We start from the raw sequence: 20,179 nt of genomic DNA, 5'->3' as shown, positions 1-20,179 counted from the left end.
GTGTCTCATGCATGCATCATGAACCCAGCTGTACCAAACTGATGATCCCATAACGAGCGATCCTGGGTTGCTTGCGTTCCGGTTAAGGGAGGACCTGGTTTAGGAGTTTGGGCTGGACTGTTCCGGTTGCAGCATGGTCTAGCCTGATTTGCATATAGCTGGGTCCAAACTCAGGTGCCATGCTGTGCAAAATAATGATGGATTGGGAGGCAGCCGGAGTAATTACCGGTTATTGAGATTAATTTAAGAACTCTGTCCATCACTTTTTTGTATTCTTTAATATGTCACCCTAGGTGGGAAGGGAATGCCTCGACATGGGTCTTGTGTACACTGCCTCACTGGAACCAAGTTGTACCTGGCTGATTAGCCAATAACCAGGACAAAACCAGTCCTGGGTTGCTTGTGTTCCAGTTCAGGGAGAACCTGTCTTGGCAGTTCGGGCTGGACTATTCCAAGTAGAGTTAAGAAGTATTTGCATATAAGTAGGTCAAACTTAGGTGACATGGTGTGCCAAATAGTGATGGATTGGGATGCAGCACCCAGTAATTACAAGTGGCTGAGATTAATTAAAGAATTCCACCCATCACTTTTTTGTATACTTTTGTATATTATAAGGGCATTTCAGCATGTATTTGAAGCGCTGCAATGCACGTGAGAGAAGCATTTCAGCTTTTCATCATCATCACTCCCTGGCAGAGCAGCGATGTTCGTAAAACAAGCCTGTCAGCATTATTTTACAATATTTACATGCATTAACAGTCAAATTTCGGCCATTCTGTGCATGTCCTTCCCTTTGAGCGCCTTGTCTGGTTGGATCACTTTTGTATTCCTTTCACCTTCTATGGGAAACTGCAACAGAAGAAGTTAGATACACTCCCAGAATTGAGAAGATGGTGGCAGAAAACCTCACAGGAATCTTTCTCACAGAACTTATGCTCCACACTTCATCTAACCAGCATTTTAGACAAAGACGTGGCATTTTTAAATCAATGGATCACAAATGCCCTCGATCGTTTGGCATCCCTGAAAAATCATGTGCTGGAGAAAGCTTTATGATTCTCTGGCCAAGATTATATGTAAAGCGACACTCAGTTTATTTTGTAAATCATCTCGCAGAGTGATAAGGGATAATTGTTCTTCCCCTATAGCGGGAGCCGCCAGTACCTCCCATGAAGTTTCAAAGATAGTTTTGTCATTTCTTTCTCCTGACTCCACATAAAGCACTTTTAGCCCTTTGCCTGAACCCTGCAACTAGTTAGCATCCTATTTCCATGAGAAAGTCCAAACATTTTGCTCTACGTCCCACAAGTCCTCTGCCTTTGGAATGGAGACTGATTCCCCCCTATACTCAAAAGACTCTTCTTACCAATTTTTGTACAATTCCTTAAACAAATTGCAGAAATTAAAATCTGTCTGTCCTCCGGATTCTTGTCATTCTCAAATACTTAGAATAATGGCTAATTCTGTTAACCTGGTGTTCAATAAAATCTGGAACACTTCAACAGAATCTGGCTTATTTCCGCTGACTGGAAACAAGTCTTCCTCTACCCCTCCTCAAGAAGATGAATGCAGAACCCACCATTTTAAGTACTTTTAGGCCTATCTCCCTTTTACTTGCACAAGCAAAACTCCTAGAGAAACTAATGATTTGTTAGTTATCTTCTTTTGTGGAAACAAAAGGCCTTTTTCATGACTCACAATCGAGCTTTCACAGGGTTCTGCACAGAAATTGCATTACTGGTGGTTTCAGAAATTATCAAAGAGAACTCAGGCTGCAGACGCTCTGCCATGTTGGTCCTGTTGGACTTGTTGGTAGTGTTTGATATGGTTTCTCATGCCACCCTTTGAACAGGATAAAACATAGTGGCAGTGAAGGTAAGGCTATCTTGTGGATAAAATCTTTTTTAGAAGGCCGATCTCAAGAGGTGCATCTCCACCCTTTTTCATCCTCCACCAAACTTCTATGATATGGAGTCCCACAGGGCTCAGCATGAAGACCGGCTTTGTTCAATTTATGCCTGGCTCCTTTGGCAAGCCTGACTGAATCCTGGGATGTGAAGGTGATATCATATGCGGATGACATCCAGCTTTTACTATCCTTTCATAAACACTCAGAAGTCGCTCGTAATAAACTTAAGGAGTGTCTAAAGGGCGTTGCAGGTTGGATGGAGGTGAATGTCCTCAACCTGAAACATAAGTTTTTTTTTGGTTCCAGTGGTCCTCCCACCTCAAACATCTGATGCCTGAAGATCTCAATCCCCTTCCGGCTCACACTGCCTCTGCCAGAAATCTGGGTATAATCTTTAACTCAGCCCTTTCTTTTTCTGCTCAAACTAAGGAGATTTCATCCGCTTACGTCTCCAAACTGAATTCAGCTTGCAGCTGAGGATACACAGAAAATAGTGGTTCAAAAATAGTAACCTCTTATCTGGACTATGCGAACAGTCTTTATTTAGGCCTTTCTGCCTTCCTAATTCAAAGACGGCAGATTATCGAAAATGCAGCAGCTAGATTTATTTGGTGAGTTCCTTTTCAACAGTCTACCTCTCCTCATCTAAAGCAGCTGCATTGACTGCCGGTCACCAAAAGCAATAAATTCAAAACCCTCACACTGGGCTTTACAGCAATCGTAGGGGAAGGCCCACTGTATCTGAGAGACAGGCCTCGCCCTCATAAGCAATACAGATCACTCGGGTCAAATAATTTACGCCTGATGCAGGTCCCAAAAATGTCTAAAGTCAGAGGGAGAAGCAGCTCCTTCACTGTCCTAACTGCTAAACTGTAGAACGCTTTGCCTATCAACATCTGTAGGGCACCATGAATTTCTAGCTTCAAAAGAGAATTAAAAACGTTTCTGTTTGACAGTGAGTAGCCCATAATGATAGATGCCCCATGTTATCAGTCTTCTTAAATCATGATTACTGGAACACTTCTGATGAAGCAGCTGTGCGCTATGCAAATGCCTTTTGATTGGTTGATGGATATGATAGGAGCATATCATCAAGTGTTGCGGGCCTTCCCTGCATATACTAGGACTGTATCACCTTTTTACTGTCAGGCTTGCTTCCATTAACAGCCACATGTCAGCATTTTCATACAGGGGTACCATATACATGCGGACATAGTATCACTTCTCTGGAGGGCTGCCATGCATTAAACGAAATACACCTGCACTTCTCTGCAGGGCTAACATGTATACAGAAGAAACAAATAAACACTTCTCCTAAGGGTTGTAATGCATTATTTGGAATGCAGAAGCAATTCTCTGTAGGGTTACAATGCATAGAGAAGAATCATGCTATCACTTCCATGCACGTATTAGGAGCATGTCATCACTTCTTTGTAGGATTTCTATGCATACAGTAGAAGCATCACATCAAGTATCTGCAGCATTATCATGCATGAAGTAGAAGCATGTCATCTCTTCTTTGCAGGATTATCATGCATGTAGTAGACGCATGCCATCTCTTCTTTGCAGGATTATCATGCATATAGTAGAAGCATGCCATCACCTCTTTGCTGAATTAGCATGCATATAGTTGAAGCATGCAATCACTGCTCTGTAGGATTAGCATGCATATAGTAGATGCATGTCATCCCTTCCCTGCAGGACTACAATGTATGTTGTAGAAGCATGCCATCACTCTTTGCAGGATTATCATTCAGGATTGCCATGCGTGTGGTAGAAGCATGCCATCAACTCTTTGCATTAGTACCATGCAAATAGTAGATGCATGACACCACTTCTTTGCGTTATTACCATGCATATAGTAGAAGAATCACTTCTCTACAAGGTTATCCTGCACATAGTAGATGCATGCCATCACTTCTTTTCTGGATCACCATGCATGTAGTAGTAGCATGCCATCAAATCTTTCCAGGATTACCATGCATGCAGTAGAAGCATGCATCTCTTCTCTGCAGGATTATAAAGCATGCAGAAGAAGCATGCCATCACTTTGCTGCAGGATTACCATTCATGTAGTAGAATCAAATCACCACTTCTTTGCCGTACTGCTATGCATAACAGTGAAGGAAGGGATGTACCAGAGTATCTATGCTGGGCTGGCATGCATTTTATCAGAGCCTCCTATTGAGTAAACGTGTTTAATTGTAATAAATAGCATACTGCACTCCACACATCTGAATATAAGGCTTATGCCATGGCATTTTGTCATGTGTATATATTTTAAGAAAAGCCATTTAACGTAACCATGGTGGAAGAGGTTAAAATTGTCCAGAAAGATAAAATCACATGGAAGACGCTCTCTGACCATTAGCAGGGGTATTTTTTTATTTTCATGCTTAAAATAATTGTGACTTGAAAAGTGCAAGGCAGTAAACTGTGCTTTTCACATCATTTATCCTATACTCTAATGATAAACTGGCTGACCTTTGCACTGCAGTAATAAATGTGTGACTGAGTGTTTACTAGTATAGTTGATCCATGGCACACATACATATAGATGCAGACAGTGTAATGCTCTATTACTTCCCAGTAATCTTCATTACTCCGGGTACTTTTGTCCTCGTCCCATTCATACCAATTGGAGATAACAACAGAAAAAAAGAACATGAGGATTGCTCGGATATCCACTCCCCAGCGCTCCCTGTGGTTGTACATAAGCTGTACTTACCCAGCATTCCGCCTGCACTACGAAGCCCACAACAGAAGGCCGGTGGTACAGGAGGGTGGGAGGGGCGTGATGAATGGGACGAAGACAACAGGACCAGGAGTAATTAAGATTACCGGTAAGTAATTGAGCATTACCCCCAGGTCCCTCCAGTCCTCGTCCCATTCATCACTAATTGGAGAATACCCAAGCAGGCAAAACCGGCCTTCTTAAAACCAGACTGAGCCAACACAACACCCAAAGAAGGGATGCCAAACAAAAAAACACAAGAATCCCCACAAAGAGAGCACCAACAGATCCCAGGCCGAAGTCCCAGGCCCAGACAGAGACCAAGCTCAAACCAGAAAAGGGACGACTGGAAGCAGAGGAACAGCTGCCAGCAGCCCAGCAGAGTATGAGGAGGGAACAGACAAGGACGGAACCAAGAAGACTGCAACAAGCCATGGAAACCAACTAAAGCTCAAGAGCTCCTCCAGATCAAGAATACCAGAAACCACAAAGGCCAGCATAGCAGACAGCTTGGGAGATGGACCCAAAAGAAACTCCCACCAACGAAAACCCCTGGGCAGGACCTAACAAAAAACACTTAGACAAAGGCACAGCCGGGAAGAAAAAGACCGACCAGCGACATCCAGACCCTGAGAACTGAAGGCAGAAAAAGAGCGCCTCGCAATCAATGAAATAGAAAAGTAACCCCAGGAACAAGGAAGAACCAACACACAAAAAGTACTCCAGAGTCTGAAAAATACAAGACGGACACCCAAGGCCCACGAATGCTAAGGGCCCGGAGCCAACCCTACTAATGAAGAGAGGGATAACTAAGAGAGGCTCGAAAAGGAGAAAATTGGAACAGCAGCAACCTTGAAAGATACACAGGAGCTGAACCAAAGGCAAGCAGACCAAAACACCACATAGCAACAGACAGAACCCAGGGAAGCCCAAGCACAGCAGCCCATGCCAGACACTGACCAGACAGAGAGCTGCTGCAGGAGCAGAGCCACGAAGGCCACCTTCAGGCAACCCAAAGGAAACGGAAAACCACGTCCACCAGGAAGAAAATCACAAACAAGCAACCACCACCCGGCGCATGTCCCAGATGCAGGGCAGAAACAGGGCAACAATGCCACTAAGGGAAATAAGCCCAACAGACACCATGGCCCTCGGACCGACAGGGGCCCCAGGAACCCCTGCAGACAACATGCACCAGAGGGGAGCAGAGCATGGGGACAGTAACAAACAAGAATAGCCCCCATCGATACAAATGAACATAGAAAAACAACAGGAGAGAGGGGTCAGGAAACTAACAGCCCCCCCAAAATAGGCCAAAAAGAGACCCCTCCCCATTGGAGGCCAAGCGCATCTGCATGGCATCACCACTCTAGGAAACCTGTCAAGGCAGGACACCAGCAGCCCGAAGTATGATCCTTGTGACAAACAGTAATCAAGAGACGGCCCAGCAGACCGGCCCAGCCGGCTCAACAGGAAAGAAGTGGACCTCCCCAAACGAGGACTGTTAGAAATGGTGTCTTTGGTTGACAGTCAGGTTATCCCCTGTTCAAGCAAGGACCCTCACTCTAGTCAGGATAAAAGAGAATCACCCGCAGCTAACCCCTGCTTACCCCCTTGGTAGCTTGGTAGAGCAGTAGGCTTAACCTCAGAGTGCTATGTGTAAAGTATTTGTACCGACACACACAGTAACTTAATGAAAACACCACAAAATGACACAACACCAGTTTAGAAAAATAGGAAATATTTATCTAAACAAAACAAGACCAAAACGACAAAAATCCAACATACACAAGTCAAGTTATGAATTTATAAAGATTAAACTCAAAAATAGCGCTTAGAAACAAAAATGCTTCGATGAGATGTTAACACGGCGTCGTGACGGAGTCGTTCCCAACAAGCCTACACCAGCGGCGCTGGACACGGAGTCGTGTAGACCCCCAAGTACAGTACCTTTGGTGAAGAGTGAAAACAAGCCAATGCGCGAAGTCGGGAATCGCGGCGTCTGTGCGAAACGTTGAATCCGTGCACTTCGAGCGGCGTCGGTCACAACGTGGTGCGGCGACTTCCACGGAGTCGTGGACTTCAGCGGGGCTGCTGCGGCGTCGGGCCTGCGAAGAGCATCCCATTCCAGCAAAGGTCACGGCGTCAGGTGCAGGCGGCGTTACCAGATTCAGCAGCGGCGTCGGTCCGAAGTCGTCCGAAGTCGATTTCCTTGGATTCCACCAGCTTTCCTTTCAAGGGCCCAGGGACTGGATAGGGCACCACTTGTCAGAGCAGGAGTCTTTCCAGAGACTCCTGGTGCTGGTAGAGAGAAGTCTTTGCTGTCCCTGAGACTTCAAACAACAGGAGGCAAGCTCTAACTCAAGCGCTTGGAGATTTCGTCACAAGATGGAAGGCACACAGAGTCCAGTCTTTGCCCTCTTACTCTGGCAGAGGCAGCACTGCAGGAAAGCTCTACAAAGCACAGTCACAGGCAGGGCAGCACTTCTTCCTCAGCTATCAGCTCTTCTCCAGGCAGAGGTTCCTCTTAGTTCCAGAAGTGTTTCTAAAGTCTGTAGAATTAGGTGCCCTTCTTAAACCCATTTTAGTCTTTGAAGTCACCTTTCTTCAAAGGGGACTCACACCTACTTGTGAAATCCTGCCTTGCCCAGGCAAGGCCTCAGACACACAGCAGGGGGTTGGAGCCGGCATTGTCAGAGGCAGGCACAGTCCTTTCAGATGAGAGTGACCACTCCACCCCTCCCTCCTAGCAGAGATGGCTAATCAGGAAATGCAGGTTACACCCCAGCCCCCTTTGTGTCACTGTCTAGTGCGAGGTGAAAAACAACCCAACTGTCAAACTGACCCAGACAGGGAATCCACAAACAAGGCAGAGTCACAGAATGGTTTAAGCAAGAAAATGCTCACTTTCTAAAAGTGGCATTTTCAAACGCACAATCTTAAAATCAACTTTACTAAAAGATGTATTTTTTAATTGTGAGTTCAGGGACCCCAAACTCCACATGTCCATCTACTCTCTAGGGGAATCTACACTTTAATCATATTTAAAGGTAGCCCCCATATTATCCTATGAGAGAGACGGGCCTTGCAACAGTGAAAAACGAAATTGGCAGTTTTTCACTGTCAGGACATATAAACCACATTACTATATGTTCTACCTTATCCATACACTGCACCCTGACCTTGGGGATACCTAGGACCTACCTTAGGGGTGCCTTACATGTAAGAAAAGGGAAGGTTTAGGCCTGGCAAGTGGGTACACTTGCCAAGTCGAATTTACAGTGTAAAAATACACTTACAGACACTGCAGTGGCAGGTCTGAGACATGATTACAGGGTTACTTGTGTGGGTGGCACAACCAGTGCTGCAGGCCCACTAGTGACATTTGATTTACAGGCCCTGGGCACCTCTAGTGCACTTTACTAGGGACTTAACAGTAAAACAAATATGCCAATCATGGAGAACCAATTACGTACACATTTTAACGGAGAGCATATGCACTTTAGCACTGATTAGCAGTGGGAAAGTGCTCAGAGTTCAAAGGCCAACAGCGACAGGTCAGAAAAAAATAGGAGGCAGGAGGCAAAAAGATTCAGGATGACCCTGCATAAGCAAATGTCCAACAAGGACCATGCTACTGCAGCGGGAAACAATGGTGGGCCGGAAGCAAGGAAACCCCACACAACAGAAAAAACGAATAGACACTACCAGGCACCGGACACAGGCCGAGACAAATGAAGAACCCACAAGGGGCGAGGAAAAACGCACTACCAGTGGAAAAAAGGCAGCAGCCGGAACGGGACCCTGGCCAACAATACCCAAGAGCCGAAGCCCAGAAAGGAGGTCCCTACCCTGTGCGGAGAACCACAGGATAGCCGGCCCCAAACAAAGGTGGAGCCAGAACAGGGACCTACAGGGACCAAACCCAGGAACTACACCCCGCAAGGGGCCCAGGGACAAGACAAGAAAGAACACCACCAGGAGAGCCACCACTCCCGGCAACTAATGTGGCTAGGACCAGAGACCGACACTGAGACACCTAAAAAAATGTACCAGGCCAAAAAGTCCCCCCAGCTGAAACAGCCCCCCCAGCAACCAGGGAAGAACAGGGCCAAGAGCCCCATCCAGAAAGGGACACCCCTAAGCTGGCAACCAGAGAAAACAGCACAGAAGAGCCGACTCACCAGAAGAATGGAGGCTAACACCCTTAGAAAAGGCATGCAACAGACCCACACTAGGTGACCATGGAAAAGAAGAACCCCATGCGGAAGGGCCAACAAAGGACCCTGAGGGAGGGGCAAGGAGCAAAATGCACGCCAGACACTATGGAAGACCAGAGACAAACCGGGGGACCACCATCCACCGCAACCGCCTCAACAGAGGGGCAGGACCCAGTACAGGGTAAGGGGACTCCCACGCCAATACAGCACCCCCGAGAACAGGAAACAACCCCAGAGCACACAGCAAGCACCGCCTGGGAAGCAGCCAAAAGCAGAAGAAGTTATGGGCAAAAGAAAAGGAGGAGTATAACCCCCAAAATAACACAAATGCCCAAAGAGACAGCCGAGAAGAACCACTAACACCCAGCACAAAAGTCTGGGAGAGGGACCAACCGGCGACAGGAAAGACCAACAAAACACCGAGGGACAACAGAAGCCCAAGGCATGCACAGAAGGGACCCAAGGCCGCATTCACCAGGCGCAAACCTCCAAACCCAGGAAGCGCAGACTGCAGCATGCACCGCTTGGGAGGCCCAATTGAAGGTGCATAAACCAGCACCAGCAAAAAATCATACAAAAGAAGGGGGGACACAGAGCCCCGAAAAGAACCAGCAGCACATGTGCGAAGAACAGTGGCCAACGGCCACACGGTACAGGGAACCACCAAAGCCCCATGAAACAGAGGAGACAAAAAATAGAAGCAGAGAGGGGCAGAAAAGATCCGCCACACTTCCACGTGAGGTACAGAGAACCGAAAACAAAGCAGACAGAAGCGACACTGACGACCCATGACCACAACATGAAGGAAATAATACCGGTGGCTGGGAAAACAGGCCACATGTGTCAGCAAAGGGAAAAGGCAGCAACCTGTGAAGCCCAAGAGGGGAAAAGCCAAGGATAAATGTGAAAACAAACTCACGCACCACCGAGTGAGGGCCGGAGAACGGGAGCACCCAGAGGACACCAAAAAAAACAGCACCAGGCACCGGGCAGCCACAGGAGGAGCCCCAGCACCGTACCAACCAGGGCTGAGCAACAAAAAAACTGCCAGAAAACAGACCACAGAAGCTGCTGTCCCAGAGATACAGGAGAAGGACCACGAAGTGGAGGAAAAATCCGGGAAGGAGCTCACCACTGCCCATAGCAGGGAACCAGAAAAAAAGAAAAAATAATAGCAGACTCGGTCTGAATAGAACCCCAAACCTGCAGAGAGAAGGGCCGAAGAGACCGAACAGACCAGGTTCAGACCAGCATCACAGGAAAGACTGCAACCAAGAAACAAAAAAATACCAGTGCAACACATGGCTGAAAGTGAGAGACCCTGGCCTGCAAGGAACCAGAGGGGGATGCCATAAAAAGACAAAGAACAAAATCCCCCACCTGCCATGCGAGGTTCAAAGAACCGGACCAGCAGTCCATAGAACAACCAAAAAGCAAAGAAAGCTGAACCCTGTCAGACCACTAGCCAACAACAGGGAAGCAGGAAGAGTAGCAGGTGTCCCCAGAACCAGAAAACGTGACACCAAAAACATAGAAACATGCTGGAAAGGAAAAGCGGGTCACCAGAACAAAAATGGGAGAAGGACACCGCCGACCAATAAAAGAAAACATTATGAGGGCCTGTGACCGAAACCGCCACACTACAGGCAGCTGTCTGAAAAAAATGTGCCAAAAACTGTAGAGTCAGTCAAACACCAGGCACGGCAAACCAAGTGGGCAGCATTACCCAGCACAGGCGCACTAGCCCAAACAGGGCGAACCAAGTGCCCGGCATGGACCAAGCTAGCATCCCATAGAGGGGAAGCCTGCACCGGGCCCACCTGTCCCCAGAGCGGACAGGGGAGGACGGGGCCGCCACCGAAGCACCAGTGAGCACCAGCAATCACCCCTACCTTTGCCCCCCACGACATCCTGGGAGACCTTTATTTGTTTTTGTTTTTTAAGCGAAACAAGCGACCATAGCCCACCATCACACCAACTGAGCCATCGGATGGGGGGGAGACAGCCTGACCAGGGTCACGCAGAGCACACAGCACTACCAGGTACTCACCCTAGGGCCATCATACCAGAGGAACAGCCTAAACGCCATCAGCTGAGGGAAAACGTGCATCACCCGCGCATTCTCGTCAAGCACAGCGTCCAAAGAGGAAGTCAGGCAAGCTCTAGCTTCCTGCTTCCGCTGCATGGCCCCCAGCTGCCCAACTGGCCAGGAGACGTGCAAGCGCCAGACAGCCACGGCACACCAGCAACCAGGACCCGCCCAGCGGCCACATCGAGGCAAGCCGTAGCGCTACCCCAGAAAGCCCAGCAGGCTGGAAGGTAGCAGACCCGGATACAGCCAGTCGTCCAAGCCCAGCAGGAACAATACCTTCATGTCCTCGTCCTGTCGGAAGACAGGAAAAAGAACAGGCGGAATGCTGGGTAAGTACAGCCTATGTACTACCAGAGGGAGGGGCTGGGGAGGGGATATCCCAGCATTCCTCATGTTCGTTTTTCTGTAGTGTAGATAGTTATCTCCAATTAGTGATGAATTGGACAAGGACTAGAGGGACATGGGGGTAATATGTTATTTATTACCATATTTGTGGGGAGGGAGGCCCATGACTCATAAGAGGCGAGGCTTCAAATGAATCATCTCTCTCCTCCCTCAACAATGGTAATAAAGAACATGTACCATACACATCTAGAGGAATGCTAAATTTGCGTAAATTGTTTTCATGTAACTAACTGTGAAATTTCTGAAAAATTATGCAAATTTGCATGTAATTATACAAAATCCAAATCTGTCATTTCACACTGTATTTCCGCACAAACTATGTCAGCGTGTCATTTATTTGTTCTGAGAAAGCACTTCAACCTTCATAAAAATAAAAACACCGTAAACAACAACCTCTTACGTTCTGTTGTTCTCGTGCTTTTGTGGTGACATAGTACTGTGAATGGTGCAGTTCAAAATAATTTTTTACCTCGAATGAAGTACAATTTCGCACAGTGGTGTAATAGCATAAATTTAGGAACTTTGAGTAACAAACATAACATGAAATTCCCAGATGTTTGTGAATTACATTTGCGATATTAACATTTTGCCAAATCTATACATATCTGCATATGAGGTTTATGCCATGTCTATTTTAAAACAGTATTTAGTCGAAAGCAGGATGAAAGGTCTTAAATGAGTGCAGCAAGGTCAAATCACAATGAATAAATATTTGGCTATTAGGAAAGTTGCTTCCTGTGTAAAGTAGTTGTTACATGTAATCTGTGTGGCAGTAAAAATTATCTTATGTCAATTATGTTGTACTGTGGTAATAAACTCAAACTTTAAACGGCCACTGTAATAATAAATGTGTGAATTAGCACAGTTGCTCCAAACGACATAAATTAAATTCATAGAGCCAGTGTAGTTCGATTAGGTCTGAGTTTCTATAGGAAAGAATTAATTTTATTTTCTCAATAACTTTGGCGCTGCTCCACTAATTTGCATAATACCTTCCCAAACAGGATTAAATCCACATTGGGTCCTTCTTCAAGTATCTAGTAGATTTGTTAAGCAAGGGGCAAAGTAAATAGGGGGTTGGGTGGTTTCAGAAGACCCATTTCCCATTTTAAGTCCTAGAGGATTCTCAGGTCTTAGATACAGAAAAAACAGCTCAGCAGAATTACACAAAATCTGGCACAAAGGCAGAAGCTTTTCTCAAGGATTATGCTTTTGCTGGTTTGCTTGTATTGTGAGGACGGTGTTGATTCCCAGCCATGTAGGATGCAAGCCTCAATCCGAGGCTTGGATTCCACGAACATGACATAATGTGTTAGCAAACTGTAGAATTTATCCAGATTTTTTTTTTAGTACCGAGTTATAATAAACAGCACACTGACACCTCCATTTGGTAATGGCATTTGTGAATAAAAGTACTTAATATATCAATATGCGAACAGATACCTTTAATCATCACCTCTGCTTTTTTCTCTCCTTTTTGTCTCCTTCAAATGTCCCTCTCCTTCACTTCCATCGTATGCATGGATTCTCTCTCTTGAGCTTAATTTACTCTGACGCAATCATGTTTGCCTTATTCTCTATTATTGTTTCTGCAAATTGTGCACAACTCATTCACTATTTCACAACCTCTCCTCCTCTCAAAGTCACACCCATGCTACCAATTCCTAATCATCTCTAGCTCATCTATTAATCCCACCAGCCACGTGCATGTGCTCAAATATCCCCCATTAAAGATTACAAAAAAAGCCCTATTAATTGATTTAGTCCACCACAAAGAGACTGGGATGACTTCATGAATAGTTTGCTTGAACACACACGAATCACCATAACACTGCACTAACCATTAACCTCGGCTTGCGGGGCACCCTGCTGCTTGACGTAAAGCCAATTAACACCTCCTCAGGGGTAGTAAGCACCATTTAAATACTATTACAAATACCGTTTGGTGTAAATATGTTCAGTGGTTTTCATGAAATTGAACTTTAAAAAGATATTTGCCTTACAAATGAAGAGATAACATTTTACGGCTGTTTGAACTGTTAATTCGCGGATCCTATATGGATTCACAAATCCACAGTGGATTCTTAACTCCATTAAAAAAAAAAAATTAAAAAAAATAACACAAGGCACCCCATCGGTCTAGGGAGCTGTTCCTCCCTTCGTGATTCGTAGACTGTTGAATCTGGATTTGCAAATCCGCCACTTCTCAATGGTTGGCCATCACAGAAATATTTCTCTTTCAGCATGGTGCACTGAGCACATGTAGGGGAAAATAAAAAGAAAAAGCATAAGGGGATCAGGGTGAACCTAACTTGACCGCCAGGAAAAATGTGGGGGGACCATAAAGAAACCCCTCCTCTATTAAAATAAAAAACAAAAACATTAATTTTATTTGTTTTTTTCATAGATCCTAGGCCTACATTCGGTCCTGCGTACCTCCCGGTCCTTACGATTTGCAAATCCAACTTAGGATCGATGATATTCTGCAAACATCTGCACACATGAAGCATTTACAGCAGTAATTCTACACTTGGCCAACAGCTGGAGTAAGCTGCACATGGCATGGTAGAAGCAGGGTCTGACTGCAGTCCAGCCCCAGTGTGCACGGTTTATAGCAATGCACTATGGGTGTTAGTCGGCCACATACAGATGGGGGCAAGGGCTAGCCAGAGGAAAGTTTCTGCAGCCTGTGTAAATAACACGTATGTGTAACATGGACCAATACTGACTTTGAGTGGTTCCTGACATCATAAACCACAAGGTCAAAGGTGATTTTTAAATGTCACCAGAACCACAAAGTGACACCAAAGGACAGTATAAGGCATTGTACCAGTTGTGTTTTTTTGCTGCATAATTTAGATAACCTTGCCACGTAATATGGTCCTACATGTTACATAATTCTACCAGCTCTGTCGAGAGGTCCAGAGGCTTTTATAATGATGAATATGGTGATGAAATCCATATTTCAGAGACAACCGTGAACTACTTCCCATATTTCACAGTTCCCTGTGAAACGTGTTTTCGTAATACAAAAGCCACGAAACAATGAAAGCACCAAAACATGTAATATATGTGTGTCACCGTTCTGTGCAGCAACTACCGTGCATTATTACTGGCTTTGTTTTCAATGCCTGCCTGGTACATAAAAGGATGTGTCAGCACTTCTCTCCAAGACTAGCACTAATAGTTTCATGTCACAAACGCCGAAGGCTACCATGCACATAACAGGAGCATATCAGCAACTGCGATGCATGTGATGAAGTAGCTCTCCTGCTCTGCAGGACTTTTATTCATTAATAGTTACATATTACGCTGCAAAGCTGCAATGCAGTCAATAGGAGTGTACCAACATTTCTCTGCAGGGTTCATAAAGATAAATTGTTAGTCTACTGCATTGTTATAGCAGCACTTCTATACAAGGTAAACACATGGGGGTATCAGTCCTTCGATGCAGGGTTGCAATTAATTAATTGTACATATCAGCACTTCACTATAGGGCTGACGCATGAATAGGAGCATATCAGCACTTTGCTGCAGGGCTACTAATCACGAATGACATTGCACTAGCACTTCTCTCCAGGGCAACCATGTATGCAGCACAAACATATTAACAGGTATCTTTACAGTTGAAATGCATATAATATGGGTGTATTAGCGTCTCTTTGTATGGCTGTCAAGAATGTAATAGAGTCTTGCAGCACATCTCCACATAGCTCCATTGATTCATATGATCACATTATCAACTCTCTGCATGATCCAATGCTTCATTTGTGCTTGTGGTTTCCGGTGTGGGGCACCAGCACTTATTTTTGAGGGCCAGCACTTATTTTTCTGCCTCAAGCATTTACTGCGAGCAAAAGACACATATGGGAAAGAAGGAGGAAGAGAAAAAAGAAAAAGCGTCAAAATGGTAGAAAGCTGCAAGAGTGAGCTGAAGGGCAGGGAGGAGCTGTAAATGGATTAAAGAAGAGGCCCAGATGGCTTCAGGATTACTCTCCCTCAGTATTCCCTGTTGTCAATTAAATTTCAGCATCCGTGTGTTTAAGAGGAGGGCTTTGGGCACCGGCACGTTTTTATTTACAAATTAAGCACTGGCATGAAGAGTAGCACAGAATACTTCCTGCAAGACTGCCTGAGGTGTGATTTACTGAATTCCTCATGAACTGCGTTTACCCTAAAGCAATGGGGAACTTTGGCTTAGAAGACAGCAGTGTGCTCTCTCCCCCTGCACAGCTTAAAACTGGTCATGAAGTATCCCCCTTTATATCACATTCTAAGGTGCTCCAGCGGTGAAGTGTGGCTATGTTCCCAGTCTTTGCAGGGTCCGCCTGCAGGTACCTTCTGTAGTATAGGTACGCCAGTCTTGCAAAGGGCAGGTGTTATTATACCTCATGAAATCTATCACATGACAAAAATCCTGCATCCCCTACTCTGAGTACAACTATGCTGATATGTAGATAAGGAGCTAAGAATAGTAAATATATACTTACCTTGATGATATAGTGGCAACGCAGTAGATGCAATTTGTAGGTAGATACCGCTGACCCTGATATTCTGACATACAGACTTACTGAGCAGTGCTGATATGGTTGCCCTGAGGAGAACTTTCCGTGTGGTCTCAGTACATGAATTAAGTCTTACAGAGAAGTGCTTAATTGTCCATACCTGGGTGGAAGTGTTGCTGGGACCTGAATATGAGGCCCATTAAATGCATAGTGGCCCTGCAGTGCAGGGCACTGCTGATCCGTCCCTCTGATATGCATCATGGTTCCGCAGAAAAATATAAACAAGGCTTGATAGCTCCTCACCAAAATACTAATAAGCCTCCGTTGGAGCATCCAAAAAAGTCCTAATGTGGTAAGATTACGTTCGAGAGCCCTGCACAAAAGTGTTGCTACTTTCCTATCATATGTATGACAAGCATTCAAAGAAGTGCAGATATGTTCATGGCACACACATGGCAACCGCACAGGCAAATGCTGGTCTGGGGTTTGCATGCACATGGCAATCCTGCCGAGCAGTGCTGACATAGCCTGGTTATATGAATGACTTACTTGCAGATATTGATTGATACTCTCCTATTGTTAAACATAAGAGCCTTGCAGAGAAGTGCTGGTATGCTCGTGTTAGATGCACGCTGCTCCCACAGAGAAGTGCTGGTTTAGTCTGATTAAATACATGGTGGCCGTGCAGAAAAGTGCTGACTCACTCTGACTGTAAGCATGACAGCCATGCAGAGAAGTGCAGATATGATCTTATGAGATGCAGGCTGATCCTGCAGAAAAGTGTTGATACATCCCTATTTATTGGAAGCATGACAACATTGCAGCAAAGTGCTGATATGCTCTTATTACTACAGAAGTGCTGCTGTTGCCTGATTATATACATGGTGGACTTGCAGAGGTGTTGATACACTCCTATTGTAAGCATGCTTTGCGTAAAAGTGATGATTTACTCCTAATAGATGCACATTCATCCTGCAGAGAAGTGTTGCTATAATTTAATTATATACATAGTGGCCTTGCAGAAAAGTGCTGACATAGTCCTGTTGTAAACATGACAGCTTTGCAGAGGAGTGATGAGATGTCCTTATTAACAGAGACGTGCTGCTGTAGACTGATTATATACATGGTGGCCTTGCAGACAACTGTTGACCCTCCGACTGTAAGCATGACAGCCATGCAGAGAAGTGCAGATATGATTTTAGGAGATGCAGGCTGATCCTGCAGAAAGTGCTGATGCATTCCTATTGGAATGCATGTTAGCTTTGCAGAGAAGTGAGATTCACGTTACAGAAAAGTGCTGGTACATTCCTATTGAAATGCATGTTAGCTTTGCAGAGAAGTGAGATTCACGTTACAGAAAAGTGCTGATATATTCATATTGTAAGCATGATAGCCTTGCAGATATAGCCGCGTTCGAGTCATAGAGATCCTCCAGAAAAATGCTGATACATGTGGGATAAAGTACCACCTGCAGTACATTTTAAGAATATTGCAAGTCATCGTGGACTTCTGGGACCCTATTGGGAGTTCATAAGTTTGTAGAGCTTTCAGTAACATCCTTTCAGTAAGTAAGTCGCTGGTACGCATCATCAGTTGAGATCTGCAGTATTACTGTCCAGTAAATCCTGACTCGTTTTGATATGAGCGAGCCACTGGCTGCTGTCTTCTGAGGTAACCTCTAGAGCAGTGGTTCCCAACCTGTGGGCCGGGGACCCCTGGGGGTCCGCGAAGCCTCCTCAGGGGGTCCGTGACTGCTTAGAAAATTTTATATTATTAGGTTCCAACTATCAGTAATGAGTCAGTGGGGGTCCCCGGTTTCCAATAATGAGTCAGTGGGGGTCCCCGGGCTCCATTATTGATAAAATGGGGGTCCACAGAAGTCAAAAGGTTGGGAACCACTGCTCTAGAGCAGTGGTCTCCAAACTTTTTAATGCCGCGTCCCCCCAGTTGAAAAATAAAAATCATTGGGCCTCCCTCAGAGTTTTTCACAATTATTTTATAAAGATGGCAATGGTTAAATATATCTAAACCTATTTACAAATTGCAGTTAAGTACTGTTACCTTTTTAAAAATGCAATAACATGTTTCTGCTTAAAGCAAAGGCCTGTTATCTGTATAATGCTTCTTTTGGCTTGAGTCTGGCGCCCCCCCTGGGATCACTTGAGGCCACCATGGGGGGTCCGCCCCCCAGTTTGAAGACCTCTGCTCTAGAGGAAGTCCAAGCCAGAGCAAGACGTTTGCATAAAAACACACACTTTTAGGTGAAACCAAGCAAAATATTAACACTCATGCAGGCGGCACAATTAGATGAAACGTTCAAGCTGGAGTTCATGTGAGGTGAAGCTGAGAACATGTCTCCGCATAGTGCGCTCACTCATGCAATGGGGGGCCCTTACAAACTGCACAGTCCTCTCTCCCCCCACAAAGGCAACAGGCTCAACTTCTTGGGTTAGGATGTAGCAAATGTACTTCACATGAAACAAGGTGGTATAACAACCACTGCACCCAATAACATTACACAACAGAAATTGTAGCAAAATACACAGCAAACATGAACACGGGGTTGCACATATCCTATTTACATCCCCATTTGGGGGCAGCATAGTGCAGAAAGATCATGTGAGATAAGGTGACACATCAGACATTTCTGACAGCTCCTGAGACCGCATAGCGCATAGCGCATTGGACGCTTGGTCACGCCCCACATAATCTCATGGATACACCAGGTTGGGCTAGAAGTGTAAGGCCACTAGCAGGTCAGCCCCCACTTCCAGCCAGCTTCACCCCTGCAAGGCTTTTCCGAAGGAGGCAGCCAACTGGGCAACTTGGTGCCCTTAAGAATCAGTGCTGGTGTTTGTCTACAATGGGCTCTAATGTAGACGTGTTGGGGTGGGTGGCAAGACTCGGTAAGCGCCCTCCGTGCCACAGCACATCAGGGGACAAAGACAAGGCCGCCAGGCGCTCGCCCACTTTTAAGAGATACTACTTTACCCCCTCCCCTCCATCGCATACCCCATGACCACTGCTGGTCATAACCCATCTCCGACCTCCACCCCTCCACGGTGGAGCGACTAATGACGCCCACCAGCGAATGGCGATGGACTCTCATGGTGGGCAGACACAGACCCACGTCTCATCCGCTATGTCCAGTGCCCGCCGCCAGGTGTAACAGTTACTCGTATACAGCATTTGCTGTCACGCACAGCTGTAACTCAGTGAACAGATGTTCTATCACATTCGCTGGTTCTCATCATAGTGTCGACCTGGACGATCGAGAATAGCTGTCAGTCATAGCTGTGCCTGTGACCTCTAGCTGCGTAAAGATTTAAGCAAAATAGTCATTCAACCCCTCCCCCCTCCCCCCCACACCCCCTCCCCCTATTTATCCCACGACTGCGCTACTTCTAGAAAACGGGGAAAACTGTGCCTCTTACCAGACCAGTCCACGCTCGGCCGCGTGATCGCCAGTGACCCAAGTGAGGCCAGTCGTGTCTGTTTCCTCTGCAACTGCACGAGGCATGTGAGGCACAAAGAAGGAAGGAGCTGTGGGAAAGGCAGGCAAGCACAGAAGAGCTGTTTCCTTCACTGCACCCGGCTTCCTCCTCGCAGCCACCCCTAGCACCGCTGCACACGGGCCAGTACGAGTAGCGCCGAGGGAGGGCTAAACTATAAACTCTGGGTTTCCTGATAATTTATTTCCGGCCAGTCCGCGAGCTTTGCACTGCCTCCAAGAATTCGCGTTTTTTTTTTCACAAACTCTGCAACTTCCACAGCTCCTCCTCAAGCAAAAAAAACCCAGGTTACGGGCAGAGATCGGGAGCGGATCGGATTACAACAATTTGACATCACATCACAGACAGCTGTGGACAGGTGAAGTGAGGGGCAGCCGCAAGCTTTGAAATGAAGGGCTGGGAGGAAGAGGTGGGCAGCACAGAAGGTCCTGCATCTTTGATGGAACGAAGCAGGGGCAGCACCGGGAAACGATGAAACGAGGTAAAAGTAGCACGGCTCAGTGGCACCTCAATTGTGGAGGTGCAAAACAGTTGTGTTGTGTCCAGTGCCCCTGTGCGATACAAGACGGTTGTTCCAAACAGCTATTTCTTTTATATACACCAAAGTAAGAAAGGACGCACGTACATCTGCCACATGTTCTTGTTAGCACATTCAAAGGCTATTCGTTTGCCATGACAGCTGACCACCTTTAGGAGTTGTGGAACTCCTGTTAGAACTGGGGAGCATTGAGCAGAGCCGCTGGAAATATGCGATTCTGCGGCTGCAGATTATTAGAAATTATTTTCCACATAATTGTGGATT

General features: G+C 46.0%; 1 protein-coding gene across 1 annotated transcript in view; it reads right to left on the bottom strand.

Moving 5' to 3' along the window:
* The window catches only part of TOR4A (torsin family 4 member A), a 148,132-nt gene extending 128,517 nt beyond the window's left edge, over positions 1–19,615 (bottom strand). The window contains exon 1 of the mRNA XM_069241342.1: positions 19,300–19,615. The gene's annotated coding sequence lies outside the window, so the exon portion shown is untranslated. The remainder of the gene's footprint in view (positions 1–19,299) is intronic.
* Positions 19,616–20,179: the final 564 nt, after the last annotated feature.

This window comes from Pleurodeles waltl, chromosome 6 (assembly GCF_031143425.1).
Source record: "Pleurodeles waltl isolate 20211129_DDA chromosome 6, aPleWal1.hap1.20221129, whole genome shotgun sequence".
NCBI classification, from domain to species: Eukaryota; Metazoa; Chordata; class Amphibia; order Caudata; family Salamandridae; genus Pleurodeles; species Pleurodeles waltl.
This window is presented reverse-complemented; position numbering and strand designations above follow the sequence as displayed.